The sequence below is a fragment of the Rosa rugosa genome, chromosome 2 (assembly GCF_958449725.1).
Source record: "Rosa rugosa chromosome 2, drRosRugo1.1, whole genome shotgun sequence".
NCBI classification, from domain to species: Eukaryota; Viridiplantae; Streptophyta; class Magnoliopsida; order Rosales; family Rosaceae; genus Rosa; species Rosa rugosa.
Genome location: NC_084821.1, coordinates 19,634,611 through 19,640,445, shown reverse-complemented (window position 1 = coordinate 19,640,445; position 5,835 = coordinate 19,634,611). Strand labels below are relative to the sequence as shown.

The 5,835-nt window shown below is 38.0% G+C and overlaps 1 long non-coding RNA gene across 6 annotated transcripts; it reads left to right on the top strand.

Moving 5' to 3' along the window:
- Nucleotides 1–287: 287 nt before the first annotated feature.
- Nucleotides 288–3,964, top strand: LOC133734088 (uncharacterized). Of its 6 annotated transcripts, XR_009858051.1 has the most exons (6): nt 288–714; nt 904–1,445; nt 1,558–1,665; nt 2,275–2,855; nt 3,108–3,153; nt 3,654–3,964. It is a non-coding gene; the product is annotated as an uncharacterized LOC133734088 (long non-coding RNA). The 6 variants fall into 6 exon arrangements; XR_009858052.1 differs by having other exon boundaries at nt 904–1,106; nt 1,297–1,445; nt 2,275–3,964; XR_009858054.1 differs by having other exon boundaries at nt 2,275–2,402; nt 2,759–3,964.
- The last annotated feature ends 1,871 nt before the right edge of the window (nt 3,965–5,835 follow it).

Below are 5,835 nucleotides of genomic sequence, written 5' to 3'. Positions count from 1 at the left end.
GATGCAAAATCTTGTACAACAGGTATTGTCATTTTGTTGTCTGAATGACATACATAGGCGGCAGCAATGTTTTCATTTTGGTTCAAATCGATTTGAATTCCTCCCACCAAATCTAGGCAAGCGGTAAATTTCCCTCCCTCCTTTGGCACTCTACAACAGTTTTTTAATTATCTGTTGTGGGAGGAACAAAGTATGCCGCCAAGTGACCAAATTACCTTATATCCAAGAGAAAAAAGAAAAGATCCCACCAGATCATGATCTACCGCTCCGTCAGTAAGCAACTCCACCAACCAAGTCTTGCCTCTTCGACACCTCTCTCTCTCTCTGGTGAATTGCCTATATCAGCGAAAGCTCTCTGTCTCATGAAACCTCTCTCAGCCCTCTCTCCCCAGTTTCTAATTCCTAAATCCCTAAATCCTCCACATTCACGGGGAGCTGACTACGATGGCCTCGATTCTCAAGCCGTCCAAGGAGGTGAGATGGGAAGACAACGGCGGCGTTTGGTTGCCGTTTCCGGAGAGGCAGAGGGCTCACTTCAACAGTGTGTTTGAGAGCAATGATTGTTTTCACTACTCAGGTGATTGCGCCAGTGAAGTGGCCTTCAAGGGGCTAGGGGACTTTTCGAAGAAGGAGCTGGACTCGGAGGCTGAGCTGGCTCTTTTGAAATTGGGCTTGCCTCAGTGGCGTGGCATTTTTTCGCCTTTTCCCATTCAGGTAGTCTCTTATCCCTTTGAGGTTGTGTTCCTTACATCAAGAGCTTGCTCTAATTTTAATTTAATCCGAGTCGGATTTATCCTTTAGATTATGTGTTGTTTGTGTGTAAAAGTTTTCTGCAGATGAAAATAATTCGCACATGTTCATATAGTGTGGCTTAAGTTTTGAATATTTTGTTGAGTTTTGCAGATTGAGGTCTAAGATACGGCACCACTGTCAATAGAATCGATAAGAGGTGCTATGCTTTCTCTGGGCAAACAGAGAAAACATGGCACCCTTATCGATTCTATTGACAGATGAGGAAGGATTTGTCACGGTGGCCATAGAGGCGGTTTCGATCGGCCATAGAAAAAGAAGTATTTTGTTGCAGTTCTGTTTGGTATTTGAGAAAAGTATGTGTGTGTCTTTATGCATAGGCAAATGATTCTCTGTGTGTTTGCATTTGCTTTGAAAGATCTACTGTGAGATTTATATGCTTGAGTTGCAATGCTGTACACATAATTCACTTCTTGCAGCTCATCGTATTTTCATCTTGACTAATTAAAATGACATTTGTATGTTACGGTCATTGCTTTGATGCAGGCAGTGATTGAGAAAACCAATCTGAATCCCAAGGAAGTTGGGGATATTGTTGTCGGTACCGTGTTGGCTCCAGGATCTCAAAGAGCTAGCTAGCGAATGCAGGATGGCTACTTTCTTTGATGGAATGGGAAGGGGATATTAATCCTGAAGTACTGTCTCTCTCTCTCTCTCTCTCTTATATATAGACACGTGGACACTCTCTTCCAACTGATTTCTTTGATAAGATTCTAGCATTCTAACATGAATATGCATTATGTTCAGGTAAAGATCTTTGAACGAGCCTAGAATTGCCTTCTTTTTATGGGCGTCACCTCAGAAAATGTTGCTTATCATTTTGGTGTTTCAAGACAGGAGCAAGATCAGGTTGCAGTAAGTTGATAACTCTGATACTGTGCTGTTATAGCCTGGTTTTCTTTCGTTTACTGATTGTTTTTATTGCATAATATTGTTAGGTTGACTCTCATAGAAAGGCAGCTGCTGATATATATGTTGATATCTTTTTACCTTGTGGCCGAGATGTTTCTTTAATTGTTAGAATTCATTCTTTTGTTTTGTTTCAAGATTGAGTTTTTTTATATTGTTGACTTGATTATTGATTTAACACATGAAAGATTAATCTGCAACCGTCAAGGATTCTTTAGTCTTTTAATGTCAGCACCTCTTCAAAATTCCATGCAACAATTCAAAGATTTTTTGATAATTGTCATTTTGTCTTATGATCTTGATTAGAATTTCAAGGCTACTTTTCTTTTGCAATTCCACTGCCAAACCTTATTCACTTGTTTTGCTTTGCTTTACACCTCGACATGTTGCAATCAAGAATACATAGTTGTCGACTTTTGGGATTAAACACTGGACCGCCTCCTTTGATGCTTTTGTCTTCTGCAAATATAAAGTTAATCCCGTGCAGCTTCTTTTCTTATTGTTCTGTTTTAAGGTTGTTAGATACATGACTAATTTGATCGAGTTCTATTGCAGAGTTTAGAAGATGTAACTGGAGGAGGATTTGATATATGCCATGCTGCTGGAAGTGCCCAACATGGCAGCTAACATCTTTGATGCAAAGCGCAGAGTGATTAGTAAGACATTCAGTGGTGGCTGTCAATGTAAAGTTGTTTTGTTTTCAAATATGCTTTCTGTTCAATTTTTATTGGATTTGCATACTATTTGGAGCTATGGTTGTTTGATTTTAATGTATGTTTTGGTCAAACAGTATTTCAATTGCATTTTATACTTTGAGTATATTTTTTATTCTATTGAAATGGGTAGGTGCTGTTTTCTTTGATTTCTGGTATCATGATTTGTGAATTTTTGTTCTTTGCTCTCAGAATCAAATTGGAGGTGAGAGAAGTACGGATTTTTTAGTCTAGTTTTATATTGAAAGATTGAGGAACGTTGGTGCATTTTGTTCACTCCCACCTTTTTGTCTATTTTGGTTTTACTTTGTCTTGGGTTTCTTCAGAGGTTAGCATGAACTTTTCACATGATATGGATGATGAATATGAGAAAAGTGGCAGGAGAATGAACCCAGAATTTCAAGCTGAAGCATACTGGACCAGGTACGTACTGTCCTGTTTTACACCTTTTTTTTTCCTGAGTGGCAAGGATTTTCACAACCTGGCTATGTTTGAACCTATATGATATCAACAAAAATTTGATCAACAAATAAATAAAACTAATGCATATTTGATCAACCTATATGCATATTTGATAAACAAATCAGTACAACTAACTTGTAATGTTATGGCCATGAAATGCTCCTGTGCATTTCAGGTTTGCTCTATCAATTAAGCTGCTTAGTCTCATTGCAGGTAGGATTGAAACTCTAGCAATCACAGAAGCCTTTGGAGAATTTAGGTAACCACTGTTTCTTTCAGTATCACTGGTGTCCATAATCTGAAATGTTTCTTTGAGTATCACTGTTGTCCATTGCTTGTATTAAACGTAAACACTAATTTCAGATCTGGGAAAACACAGCTTGCACACTCACACACACACTGCTTAACTATACACGTTTGTCTCTCTCCTTAAGTTGTGATGTCTTAGCATACTGGAAATCATGCCATCATTGTGCAAAATTCGGTTGCGGTCTTTAACTAAAAGTCTGGCATTTGAGTAGTAAAATGTTAAGTTTACATTGACTGACTTGCATATCATTCAGTTTGATTAACAGAGAATTGTACACTATTAAGAAGCATGTTACTGAAAAAGTTATAATTGTGGGTTTTGGACTACTGCAATGCCATGCCAAGTGAAGTTGAATGCCAATACTGCTTTTACAATAGTGCATGCCATATCTGGTCTTTCTCGAATAATAAACTAGTAGCTACCTAAGATTTCCATACTTGAATATGCAGTTCAAAGGCAGCAAATAAGGCAGCTGCTGCAACTGTCCTTGGCATCCAAGTTGGCTGTAGATTCAGACCTAAGATTCCATGTAGGAGATGAATCTAGAGCTAATGCTGCACAAGATAATGAACTAAATGCTGCACAAGAATAATGAACTTGTCCGTCAGAATCCTCAAGCATATGCTGCACAAGATGGAATTTGGATTGCTCGTTGTAGCATTACCTGTGGGTGAGGATCAAACACAATCTTGTATAGCTGATGAAATTGGAAGGCATAGTTCAATGAAATGTTCAAAATGTTTATAAAGTTGTATGTGGTGAATCGATTGGAGTTTGTTTGATGTATCAAAGTTACTTTTAGCATTAATATAGAATTATTGTTCATTGGTAATAATCACTAGCATTGATTTTGTACAATTTCACCTAGCATTGATCTCATACAACACAACACAAAACAATGTGTTGTATGACTGTAAAAGAGTTCAAAATTAAGGCTTCTCCTACAACAGTCATTGGGTATTAGCCAATTTGATTACAATATTCACACACAACTAACCAAATATAATTGTTGTGTGAACTAACAACCAACAACAAAAGAGAACAAAATTCTGTTGTGTGAGATTCATTACACACAACATAAATAAAATCTAATCAAATTTAGTTGTTGTGTGAACTAACAACCAACAACAAAAGAGAACAAAATTATGTTGTGTGAGATTCATAACACACAACAGAATTAAAATCATCTCTATTGTCTGAGTGAATCAATAGACAACAGAGAAAGAATTATAGCTGTTGTGTGTTATTAATCTCAGACAACAAAGAATAAATTATAGTTATTGTGTGTTCTGAATCTCAGACAACAAAGAAAGAGTTATGGCTGTTGTGTGTTATGAATCTCAGACAACAGCAAAAAAATTATCTTCTGTTGTCTGAATGGCCGAGGCATCCCTGCGCATGCCATGGCAGGCACCTGCTGCGCATAATTCATACAACGGAAAAATAGCTATTCTGTTGAGCCAACTACTGTCAGACAACGGTGGAATTACCGTTGTGTGATTTTTCAATCACACAACACTGACTTAGACAACGGTGGACTTGGTCATCAGACAACAGAAATCCACCGTTGTCTGATTAACTTTTTGTAGTAGTGACAATTACCAATTTTTACTCAAATGAGAATCTAATTTATTCTAATGAGGGACTTGTAATTTACCTTAATGAAGACTTTTTTCTAGGTACTTACTTTACCCTAACGATGGCCTTATTTACCAATGGGGATTTTTTTTTCTAGTTACTACATGAGTCCTAGCTCAAAGTGGTAAATATTACATGAAATAGGATATGTGTGAAAAATTTTAACGTACCACAGATTTACCCCTTCGGCAGTAGCTTTTTTATTTGTCCGCAATAGCTTTTAAATTAAGAGAAGTATTAAATGCACCTCCCTAGCTACTTAATACACCTCTATTCAATACACCACACATTTAATTTCTCATTCTAATATTTTACTAAATACACAACTCAAAGTATCTAAAATACCCTTAATCTCCCATTAATTATCCTAGTATTTTGACTATATTAAACTATTTAGTATCTAGTAGTATTAATTATTTGATATAATCACCAAAACATTTTCTTTACGCAGACCCCATTTAAAGATTATTTTAGGAATTAAAATCTAAATATTAACAAACTATGATGGCCTGTCTTTAAGAAGATGATCACTTTGCCTAATATGTAAACTATCACCTTTATCAAAGAACTCATTCTATAGACAAACCCTAAAGGCGAATAGAGAGCAGCGGAGAGCTTGACCGTCTCCTTCTGCACAATCGCGCTCGTCCGGCGGCGCACGATGTCGAGAGGGCCTCTGTGCTCTACTAGCTTCTTGTGTTGCTGCCGGACGGGTAATCTAAAGGCGGGCTCCAGGGTGGCGGTTTCTTGTGGATGGCGTGCTCGTAGTTTTGGCAGATTTTGTCTCGGCAGCGGTCTGGGGAGGCATCTCTGCATTTCGGGGCGTTCGGGGGGTGCGGTGGCATCTTCGTTTTGGGGGTTGGTTGCTGTGAATCTGGGGTCAGTGACGACGATGGAGGCTCTCTGTGAATCTGCATCGATCTAGTACTGTCTGAGTCATCTTAGAGAGTGGCATCTCGGGTTTGCTCAGTTTTCAGGCGTTTTGGAGTTTCA